At 40.1% G+C, this 11,745-nt stretch overlaps 1 non-coding gene across 1 annotated transcript; it reads left to right on the top strand.

The window, feature by feature from the left end:
• The first annotated feature begins 1,394 nt into the window (after positions 1-1,394).
• Positions 1,395-1,460, top strand: LOC124516807 (small nucleolar RNA SNORD58). Its single transcript, XR_006963196.1, has one exon. It is a non-coding gene; the product is annotated as a small nucleolar RNA SNORD58 (small nucleolar RNA).
• The last annotated feature ends 10,285 nt before the right edge of the window (positions 1,461-11,745 follow it).

Here is an 11,745-nt window from a genome sequence, read left to right as displayed (position 1 = left end):
TCTCTTTCCAGGCTGGTCCCTGTAGGCATCTGACTTTGCAACCTCTGAGTTAACCTCTTTGTGAGTGATTTGGGAAAGTAGACACAATCAGGAATTTCTTTGAAGCTTCAAAATGGGAAGCAGGAAAAGGATGAGTAGAGAGAATAGAAGGAAGAGATTAGACTCTGAATTAGAGACTCAATGAAAAAACAGCCCGTTTTATGTGAGATTCCCCAGAGAACAGGACAGACTAATTAATAATTTATTTACACTGATTCCTGGGGTGCAAATTCAGTCACTACCATGCACTAGAATGGTAAGGCAAGGTGGTGACTGAATTTGCACCCCAGGAAAAATTAAGTCTGTTGTGATATAGTCATGAGAACATAAGACTGAAATTAGAGAAAGGGCGTTAAAATAAAAGACTTCATAGAGAGAAAGAAAGAAAGAAAGAAAGAAAGAAAGAAAGAAAGAAGCTAAAATGAGAGACAGGGCACACATTTATCTTCTATGAAAAGGCAAATTGGGGGGCATCTGGGTGGCTCGGTCGGTTGAGTGTCCAACTTCGGCTCAGGTCATGGTCTCGCGGTTTGTGGGTTCGAGCCCCGCATCAGGCTCTGTGCTGACCACTTGCTCAGAGCCTGGAGCCTGCTTTGTCTCCAAAGCCCTTCTCTCTCTGCCCCTGCTCCGCTCACGCTTTGTCTCACTCTGTTTCTCAAAAATAAATAAATGTAAAATAAATAAATAAATAAGGCAAATTGGATATTGATTTTTAAAAATACGATGATTCTCTAATTGTCCATTGATACCACTATCAAATATTACCAATCTATTGTGTCCAAAATGTTATAAAATTATGTTAGGAGTATAGAACACAAGAAATTTAATATGAAGTAGAGCAGGCATTTTGTGTATCTGGTTTTTAAATATAGAATGCTTTAAAAAAGGAATGATTACAATTTGACAGCAAATTCTAATTCATATTATGTCCTTAATACCTAGCACAGCACCTGGTGTATGGAAGGTTTTGCTGAAAGAATGAATGAATAAATGAGGCTGTCTAGGAGGACAAAAAAATAAAAAAATAGAATAGGTTTTAAAGATGTTTTTAACTTAAAAATAACATTCAAAATCTGAAACTAAATCACAGTTTAATGACAGTCTTATTCTATTTCTTATTCTTATTGGTACATTCCCTGAAGAAATGTTAATAGTTTTTTTGGAATTGTTCCTCAAGAAAAGGAACAGCCTATAATAATTTGGTGCTAGGATTTTGTCTGACTTGAGGCATAACACTCTAATTCTGAAAATTGAAATTCCCCCAGTGAAAACATGGCAGTAAAAGACTTACGTCAAGAATTCACAATGACCATAGCAAGCATATCAGAAATTATCATATAAAACTTGTCACATGGCTGCAGTGATGGCATTTCTCAGGACACCTTCAGATTAATCATGAAAACAACTATTCTCTGAGCAACTGCTGGGGAAAAAAAACTTGTCAGTTATTGAAGTTATTGAAGAGTTTGCTTTATAACGGTGGGTTATGGTCTTCAGCAGGATATCAACTTATCCTGAAACTGAGAGTTTTTCAGCCTCTGCAATGGTCTCGGGGTCTCCTATGGAAACTCCTATAGAATAATTGTTAAAGTTATAACATTTAAATGCATTCCACAATCTGGTTTCCCTATTTTATGTATAAAGATATGTCATGCTCTCTACAGAAGGGGAAAATTGCATACTTAATGCAGCAAGAGGTGGCCTGGTATCACACTACAGAGCACTGTTTATTAGGGTGATTGTGGTGTTGTCTTCCTTCTGAAGACCAGTCCAAAATATTTCCCAGTTCTCTTGAGCACAGGAATAACCATCCAAATCCAGGAAACATACAATTCTCTCAGACGAGAGCAGAGATCTTAGGAGACCCAGATGTTTCCTCACTGATTACCCCCAGTAAAATCCAGTCAGAACCAACCAATTCAGAAAATGTAATAAGGGTTCAGACTTCTTATGGAGCATATTCCTTATCTTTTCCCAAGTGTTATTTTTTTCCTTTTTTTCCCCAGTGTTTCTTATTTCCATGTAGTGATTAGGAGCTAAAAACAGGTTAAAAATGGAGACAGATTCTGTTTGTCTGGTTCCACTACTTTCTAACTGTGTGACCTTCTCGAGCAAGTTACTTAAAATTTCCATGTCTCCGTTTCATCTTTAATAGTAGGTTAATAAACCCATGTAATGATTAAATGAGGCTATATGCTATAAAGTTCTTAGCTAATACACACACATCCATGTCTAAAAATGCCATGCTGGAAAACCATGAGCAATCACTTTTTTTTTAAGTGAAAAATTCAATAAAAGGAGTTTTTTACTTCAAAAGCATAACTGGGTAAATAGATAAATTTACAACCATTCCTGTGAAATTTCTTATTCAACAAATTCATTGAGAGCCAACATCTTCAACAAACCCTCCCAAAAAAGTTTAGGTAAAAATCCACCTTTGAGTTTTAGGGGAATGAGCTTTCCTACACAATTTTTTTTAGTAAACAAAACTAGTTCCTTTAAGTACCAGCTCTTGTAATAATTTTGACCATTGTTACATCAATAGAGATCTTTTTAAACTATGTCACCTATGTCTCTGTCTTGTTAAACAGATTATAATGAACACAGCTTAACAATTTCTTGATACTATAGGTTCACACCATATAGAATCACATATCTGGCACCTTGGAAGTAGGCTGAGTTTTACCCACTAATACCAGAGAAGGGAAGAGAACCAGACTTGAACATATCCACTGGGATAGGATTGGAACTTGGGGTTACTGACATGTTAACAAGTGCTCAAAATATTTCAAGGTATCAGGCCATAGTTCATCAAAGCAGTTGTCAGTGGGGGCGCCTGGGTGGCGCAGTCGGTTGAGCGTCCGACTTCAGCCAGGTCACGATCTCGCGGTCCGGGAGTTCGAGCCCCGCGTCGGGCTCTGGGCTGATGGCTCAGAGCCTGGAGCCTGTTTCCGATTCTGTGTCTCCCTCTCTCTCTGCCCCTCCCCCGTTCATGCTCTGTCTTTCTCTGTCCCAAAAATAAATAAACGTTGAAAAAAAAAAATTTATAAAAAAAAAAAAAAAGAAAAAGAAAAAGCAGTTGTCAGTGGGTGGCCAAAGGCAGCAGTTGAACACACAGTCAAGTTGACACAAAATCAAATAGCTCAGAGGGAGATAGTTTTCTGGGATTCAGACCAGCAGACTGGAGGTGGTAACTGGAAAGTCTGTCCAAAGATTGTCAGGTTCTATAATCACGACCTGTGTAAAGGGCAGGGCTCCAAATCTAGAGGTGACAGCTGTGCTGGGCAGGCAACTGGAAGATAAATTGTGGAATAGAGACCAAGGCAAAGATTTAATTATAAGGGTAGGAACACACGAAGAGAGTTAAAGTCTAGGATATTATCAAGGTGAAACCAGTGCAAGGATGACTTGGCCCTGGGTCATAGACTGTGGAGCTGGAATTGGTTAAAAATCTTTCTCAGGTAAGGAAAGGTTGGGTAATTTGCCCAAGGTCATGCTATGAAGGTGCACAGTCAGAATTCTACCACAGGATGTCTGACTCCCTACATATTTCTGCTGCTTTGCTCTGTTCACTTTAAAATAAAACAAAGGTTATACTTTTCTGGAAAATACAGAAATGACGGAATTTGTTTTTTCTGATTTCAAAGAAAATTCCAACTCTAAAATTCTAGAGTCACATAATTTATTATTTTTGAAGGGACAAGAGCGAGTTGCCCATTTAATTACAAGAAATATATATTGAGGGCTGCCTGGGTGGCTCAGTTGGTTAAGCATCTGACTTTGGCTTGTGTTGTTATCTTGTGGTTTGTGGGTTTAAGCCCCGCATTGGGCTCTGCGCTGGCAGTGTGGAGCCTGCTTGGGATTCTCTCTCTCTCCTTCTCTCTTTCCCTCTCTCTCTCTCTCTCTCTCACTTCCCTCTCCCTCTCTCCCTCCCTCCCTCCCTCGCCCCTTCCCCACTTGCACCCTATCTCTCAAAATAAATAAATAAACTTAAAAAAAAGAGAAAAATATATTGATGGTATAGAATAGCTTGCTATATGTGTAACTTAGGAATTAACTCTTTTAGGAGCCCTTGGGTGGCTCAGTCAGTTAAGCATCCGACTCTTGATTTCAGCTCAGGTCATGATCTCGTGGTTCATGAGTTCGAGCCCCACAATGGGCTCTGTGGTGGCAGCACGGAGACTGCTTGGGATTCTTTCTCTGTCCCTCCCTTTCTGCCCCTCCCCTGCTCTCTCTCTCTCTCTCAAAATAAATAAGCATTAAAAATTTTTTAAAAAGAATTAAAATTCCTACAACTTAAAATTAAAAAATAATAATAAAAATTCCTACAACTTAAAATTAAGCTTTTCCAAAGGAGGCTGTATATCCCTATGAAAATAGCACAGTTCAGTTAGATTTGAAATTAAACACATTTCGGGGCGCCTGGGTGGCTCAGTCGGTTAAGCAGCCGACTTTGGCTCAGGTCATGATCTCACGGTCCGTGAGTTTGAGCCCCGCGTCGGGCTCTGTGCTGATAGCTCAGAGCCTGGAGCCTGTTTCTGATTCTGTGTCTCCCTCTCTCTGACCCTCCCCCGTTCATGCTCTGTCTCTCTCTGTCTCAAAAATAAATAAACGTTAAAAAAAAATAAAAAATAAAAAAAATAAACACATTTCAAATATGGCACACTAAAAATACATTCTCTATTATAAGTGTTTGTAAATGTTAAGATATTTACCCATTAAAACATATCTAAATTCAGGGGCGCCTGGGTGGCGCAGTCGGTTAAGCGTCCGACTTCAGCCAGGTCACGATCTCGCGGTCCGTGAGTTCGAGCCCCGCGTCAGGCTCTGGGCTAATGGCTCAGAGCCTGGAGCCTGTTTCTGATTCTGTGTCTCCCTCTCTCTCTGCCCCTACCCCGTTCATGCTCTGTCTCTCTCTATCCCAAAAATAAATAAACGTTGAAAAAAAAAATTAAAAAAAAAAACATATCTAAATTCATATATTAAAAATTTGGTAATAAACTAAAAGCAGTTAGTTTAAAGGAACAAGATTTTCTTGATATGAAAAATAGAATATTATTAAGAATCAGTGATCTATCATATTTATTATTTTACATTCTTCTTAGATGATTTTTATTTTATTGTCTGTTTTACCAATGATAAGTATCTTTCTTTTGAATTCAGATATTTAAAAAAAAATTTTTTAATGTTTATTTATTTTTGAGAGAGACAGAGACAGAATGCGAGTGGGTTAAGGGCAGAGAGAGAGGGAGACACAGAATCCAAAGCAGGCTCCAGGCTCTGAGCTGTCAGCACAGAGCCTGACACGGAGCTCGAACTCACGAGCTGTGAGACCATGACCTGAGCTGAAGTCGGACGCTTAACCGACTGAGCCACCCAGGCGGCCCTGAATTCAGATCTTTTTAACTTTATGTTCCCTATTATTGTTTTCCTGAGATTGAAATCTAAAGAAAGCTGGCAACCCTATACTCCAATCTTGCATTTCCTCTTTCCAAAAGGGTATTTCCTCTTGATCACTACACCTAAAACTCTAAAAATGTCAGTTCTGGAATTGTGAACAATGGTGGTGCTTTGTAAAAACAGGTTGAAAAAAATCAAGCAGGTAAGGGAAGTTGAAAGTGGATATCTGCTAGGCAGTGGGGACAGGCATGGAAAAACAGAAGTAGAGAAGTACACAAAAACCAAACAACAGGAAAAATCAGTACGCAAGAACCAAATAGAGGCAGAATTCAGAATGTGCCAGAAATCAGGCAAAGACACCAAATTGACCAGAAATCCCAAAAGAATGCCTTAAATGACCAGGAATGTCAAAAACTAGGCAGATGGTTAGGAACCCAGTGAGCAAACAGGTGATCAGGAGGTAAGAGTGCAGCCTCTGCAAGAGATGACAGAATCAAGCACCCAGGCAAAGATGTCTACAAGGAAACCTTGATTCTCAGGACAAATGCCTATGTCGTTCACAAATGGTGTCCAACTTGATGCTGTCAGGAGAAGTAGGAAAGAAGAAATCTAGTTGCTGAGGGAATATGGAATTGGAGCAACCAGAGCAGGTCCTCCTTTTTTTCCTTTTGTTAACAAAAAATTTGACTGCATGACTAGAGAGCTGGCTAATTTTCTTCACTTTTGGATACTTTTATTCAAATAAGAATTCACAGGGGCGCCTGGGTGGCGCAGTCGGTTAAGCGTCCGACTTCAGCCAGGTCACGATCTCGCGGTCTGTGAGTTCGAGCCCCGCGTCAGGCTCTGGGCTGATGGCTCGGAGCCTGGAGCCTGTTTCCGATTCTGTGTCTCCCTCTCTCTCTGCCCCTCCCCCGTTCATGCTCTGTCTCTCTCTGTCCCAAAAATAAATAAAAAACGTTGAAAAAAAAATTTAAAAAAAACAAATAAGAATTCACAGCACTCTGTTGCTCTCTTCCTAGGTGATGTGGCGTTCTTAATTGGTTCTCACAGATGTTGCACTGATTCAGGTCTTGGCAAGGGACTTACAGCATCTCAGGACAAGTTGAGAACTGAAAATAGATCCTGTCCATTGACTCAGCAGGATTGGAGAGCTTGCTTCTTAATAATCCTGCACTAAGTTAGAACTCATGTCTAGGACATCCTATTCCATCCCATTGCGGGTCTGATTTTCTTGTAAAGGTAGTTTTCTTATTAAAACAGAAGTATTGACAGATGTTATATTCTCCTTCATTGCAGAATGCAAGCCAAGTTCTACAGATATGAACGTTGGGTGATATTTCCCTTCTCTTTATAAAGTACAGGTCTTATAGAACTCACTCCCTGTCAAAGTCAACTGGGGAAACAGAATCTTTTATCTTTATTGGCAGAAAGGTTTATCTATTTCATTTCCTTTTTTTAAGCTGGGGGACCAGTCCTCCCTCATTTGTGGTTTCGCTTCCCACAGTTTCAGTTACCCATGGTCAACCGCGAGCCAGAAGCAGATGATCCTCTTTCTGACATACTCTCAGAAGGTCAGTAGCAGCCTAACACTACGTTACAATGCCCATGTCATTCACCTCACTTCATCTCATCACATAGACATTTAATCATCTCACAACATCACAAGAAGTAGGGTGAGTACAGTATGATAAGATGTTTTGAGAGAGAGAGAAACACCATATTCACATAACTTTCATTACAGTATATTATTATAATTGTTCTTTTTTATTATTATCATTAATATATTACTGTACCTAATATATATATTAAGCTTTATCATAGGCGGGTGTGTGTAGGAAGAGACATAGTATGGTCATGTCTTACCTGATGGGGGTTGATAGCAGAAGTTGAGGTCATTTTCTGAAAAGATAAGATTTATTTTACATCAGGCTCATGGAATGAGTACTGGTGGATACAATTTTTCCTTTCCTTCCTCATTGTCACTGTAAGGTCTGACAGGCAACTTTGGACCACATCCAGTCTTGTTGAGGTGCCCGTGGTGAGTGATATCTTTGTGGATTTGGATCAGACTACCTGAGTTTGAATTCCAGTTCTATAATTTTTCAGTTATGTATTTTTGAGTAAGTTATCTAATTTCTCTGGTTACTAGTTTTCTTATCTCTAAAAGATTAAAAATGATACTTAAGTCATAGGCCTCTTGTGTAAATTAAACAAAATAACATAGCTGAAAGTGTCTTGCATATTGTAAGTTTTCTGTGGACATTAACAAAACCGTTAAGTAAAAGCATTGGTACCAAGACAGTGGGGCAGACACTGTTTCCCTTTTGGCTATCATCACAAGACTATTTACATGTGAGACTGTTCTTTCACTGTGCATAATTTGATTAAAAGACAAAAAACAAAAAAATTCCCCAAGGGCCTCCCCTCCCCCCCCCCCCCCCCCGCCAAAAGTAAATGGTTTTTCCCTTAGGTAAATGGAAATTTCCAGTATGCTGGTCCCTAGAGAAAGTTTAGCTTAAATCCCCTTGTAACTTTAACAGTAGCTTGGTAGGTAGCTCAGCATCACCATGCGGTTAAAGATCAGTGTTCTTGTGGCCCCTGGGTCGCTCAGTCAGTTAAGCGACCAACTCTTGATCTCAGCTCAGATCATGATCTCACAGTTCATGGCTCTGTGCTGACATCGTGGAGTCTGCTTGGGATTCTCTCTCTCTTCCCCTCTCTCTCTGTCCCTCCCTCACTCACTCCCCTCCACTCAAAATAAATAAATATTAAAAAAAAAAAGAAAAAGATCAGTGTTCTACAGCCAGGAAAACAGGCTTTAAAAAGTTGGATCACTTATCATAGCTCACACAGTTAGTCATTATTTAAAACAGTTCAGTGGTTTACTCGGTTCCACTTGCATACTCCTGTAGCCTCAGCTAGCACCACTGTCCCTCAAATGTCTGCATTTACCCACAGGGCTTTTCTTGCAGTTCCTCCATTGCACTGTGCTCCATCCTGCCACAAGGCTTTTGCAAATGCTGTTCTCACTTCCCCAAATGCTTCTTGCCTTTTCTTATCCTCTCCCCAAACTCCTAGTTGTCCTGCAAGATATCAATTCAAACAAGTCTTCCCTGACTCCCAAGACAGGTTCTGATCCCACATCACATGCTCCCAAAGCCTGTTCATGACAAGTAAGTACATTTGTGGGATTATAAGACTAGTGGTTTTTTTTTTTTCACTTTTAGATTATAAACTCTTTGAGGACGTAGGCCCTGTCTGGTTTTTGTTTACTATTGTATCTATAGAACCTAACTGCATGCCTGGTACATAGTAAACTAGTCATAAATATTTTGAAAAATAAATAAATTAACTTAGTCTGGAGCATAAGTCCATAAGCTTAAGCTTACGACTTTTTTTTTTTTTGTCACTAACCAAAACATAATAGCTTGATCTAGACGATGTTGACTTCATAGGGGTCTGTGATTCTCATGGTCACTCTAGTGTTGTGACAACAGGGTTTAATGTTAATGTTGAGGACAATGGTATTAATATGGTATAGTCAGAAGCCTTGTTGAAGACTTTGGAATCCTAGTTTGAATCATGAGAGGTTTAGCAAATTTGTACTCCAAAGTGAAAGTGGATCCCTTATTACTCTTTATTCAAAAAAAGGAAGGGGTGGAGCTTTGGAATCATTTATAGAAATACATGATACATAACAATAAAAATGTATTAACATAAATGAGGAAAAGGGGCAAAGAGAAAGTTAAAAAGTAGAAAAATACTGGGGTGCCTGGGTGACTTAATTGATTGAGCATCCTACTTCGGCTCAGGTCCTGATCTCGTGGTCCATGAGTTTGAGCCCTACATTGGGCTCTCTGCTGTCAGCACAGAGCCCACTTTGGATCTTCTGTCCCTCTCTCTCTGTGTCCCTCCCCCACTTGCTCTCTCTCTCTCAAAAATAAGTAAGACATTTTTAAAAAGCAGAAAAATAGGGGTGTCTGGGTGTTTAAGTGTCCAATTTCGGCTCAGGTCATGATCTCACAGTTTGTGAGTTCAAGTCCCACATCAGGCTCTGTGCTGACAGCCCAGAGCCTGGAACCTGCCTCAGATTCTGTGTCTCCCTCTCTTCTCTTCCCCATTCCTGCTCTTTCTCTCTCTCTCTCTCTCTCTCTCTCTCAAAAATAAACATGAAAAAAATTTAATTAATGTAATATAATGTATAATATAGTATAATGTATAACATCCAGGCACTGAAATTCATCCCTGTACTTCTGTATAGGCACTAGGAAGCACACAAATTTGGCTCAGAGTTGCATAGTAGTGAAGGGAAAGCAAAGCTACTGCAAGATTTATAGTGTGAATAGCAAAAGATAAAAGAGGACCAGATGCTCAGGAAGAAACACAGTTTTTCCTATATTATTTTGATATCTAGATAATGTTCTCAATAACAATCCTACCATATATACAATGATAGATGTAATGTGGTTGTTTCTTAAAACACCTCTCAGTGTACACTCAAGGCACAATGACAAAATATAGGACAGAAAAGGGCATGTCCTGAGGGAGATGGATGTTGAGACAATGCGGCCCCAGAAATCTCTCCAAGGATCTATCTCCAAACCTGACAGAATTTAAAATGTCTGGAGAAGGAGCTCATTCCCATTGGGCCATTCTCCCTGGATGTGATTTTTTTTTTTAATTTTTTTTCAACGTTTATTTATTTTTGGGACCGAGAGAGACAGAGCATGAACGGGGGAGGGGCAGAGAGAGAGGGAGACACAGAATCGGAAACAGGCTCCAGGCTCTGAGCCATCAGCCCAGAGCCTGACGCGGGGCTCGAACTCATGGACCGCGAGATCGTGACCTGGCTGAAGTCGGACGCTTAACCAACTGCGCCACCCAGGCGCCCCTGGATGTGATTTTTATAGCAAAACTTTTGCTAATAATTCAACACCAGATAACTCAAGGTTATATTTTCTGAGAAGAATCTAGGGGCGCTTGGATGGCTCAGTCAGTTGTAGATCAGTCAGTTAAGTGTCCGACTCTTGATTTTGGCTCAGGTCATGATCTCATGGTTTACGAGTTCGAGCCCCATGTCGGGCTCTGCACTGACACCACGGCACCTGTTTGGGATTCTCTCTCTCCCTCTCTTTCTGCTGGCACTTTCTCTCTCTCTCTCTCCCTCTCTATCTCTCTCTCAAATTAAATAAATAAACACTTAAAAATAATCTAAAATATAGAAGTTGTATGGTGTAATTAAGCATAATCAACATAGAATTAATACCCTTTATGAAAGGAAAACATCTAACCAGTATGCCAAAATATAAAGCCACCAAACTTTTGCATGGAGGTAGAACTAGAAAATGCAGGGCAAAGATTTTCCTCAGATTATATTTTTGGGTCTATTTCAACATACACACCTAACAGGCATACAGGACTAATTCACAGCAGGAATAATTTTTTTAGGAGAGCTTTAATTCCAAGAGTATAAGCACTCATGAAATATCCAAAAGACACAGAAAGTCTTCCTACCCTCATCTTCTCTATTCTAACTGCCCGTGGGTAACCATGGATGGTTTCTTGTGTCTCCTTCCAGACCTTTGTCTATGTGCAATCCTGAGAAAATCCATGGGGGAGATAGAGGGGATCCTGATGCCCCTAACACTGTTATATAATGATTCTGTGTGTGTGTGTGTGTGTGTGTGTGTGTGTGTGTGTGTCTTTCTTTCTGTCTCTCTCTCTCTCTCTGTATCTCTCTCTGTGTCTCTCTGTCCCTCTCTCTCTCTCTTCATGGAAAGGAGGTAAGATGAACAGGCTGTAACTGTTGTCTATTATTCTTAAGGTACACCAAGATCTGTGGTCATCTTTGCAATAAAGGAAAATTTATGAAGCATTCATAAAAACCCTGCTTTAAGCTTCTTAGTATAAAAAGCAATGCTTGTTTTTTGTGTTTCTACAAAAGACTGAGGAGAAACCTGTCAGTCCCTCAGGGTCTCAAGTAAGAGGCCAAGACTGGCCATCACCATGGATTCATAACTTTTGAAAGTAATAGAAATCATCTGAACATCTTCCTGTTTTGGAACATTTGTTTGCTTAGTTTGGCAGGGGTTTGGCGGAGGGAAAGGACATCCGTCCTGTTGTTGATGCTCATTGGCTAACTAAAAGAACTCACTCTGGGGCCCAGTCCCATATAGATCATTGAGCAAGCTCACCTTCAGGTGGACAGGCAAGGGTAGTGTGGTTAGTATCAAAGCTTTGACTGGTTGAATTACAAAATATCACACATGCACACATACACAGACACACACACACGCACACTCCTCA

Source organism: Lynx rufus, unplaced genomic scaffold, assembly GCF_022079265.1.
Source record: "Lynx rufus isolate CCGP_SWC_20201006 ecotype Redwood Valley unplaced genomic scaffold, mLynRuf1.p SCAF_2, whole genome shotgun sequence".
Classification (NCBI taxonomy): Eukaryota; Metazoa; Chordata; class Mammalia; order Carnivora; family Felidae; genus Lynx; species Lynx rufus.
This window is presented reverse-complemented; position numbering and strand designations above follow the sequence as displayed.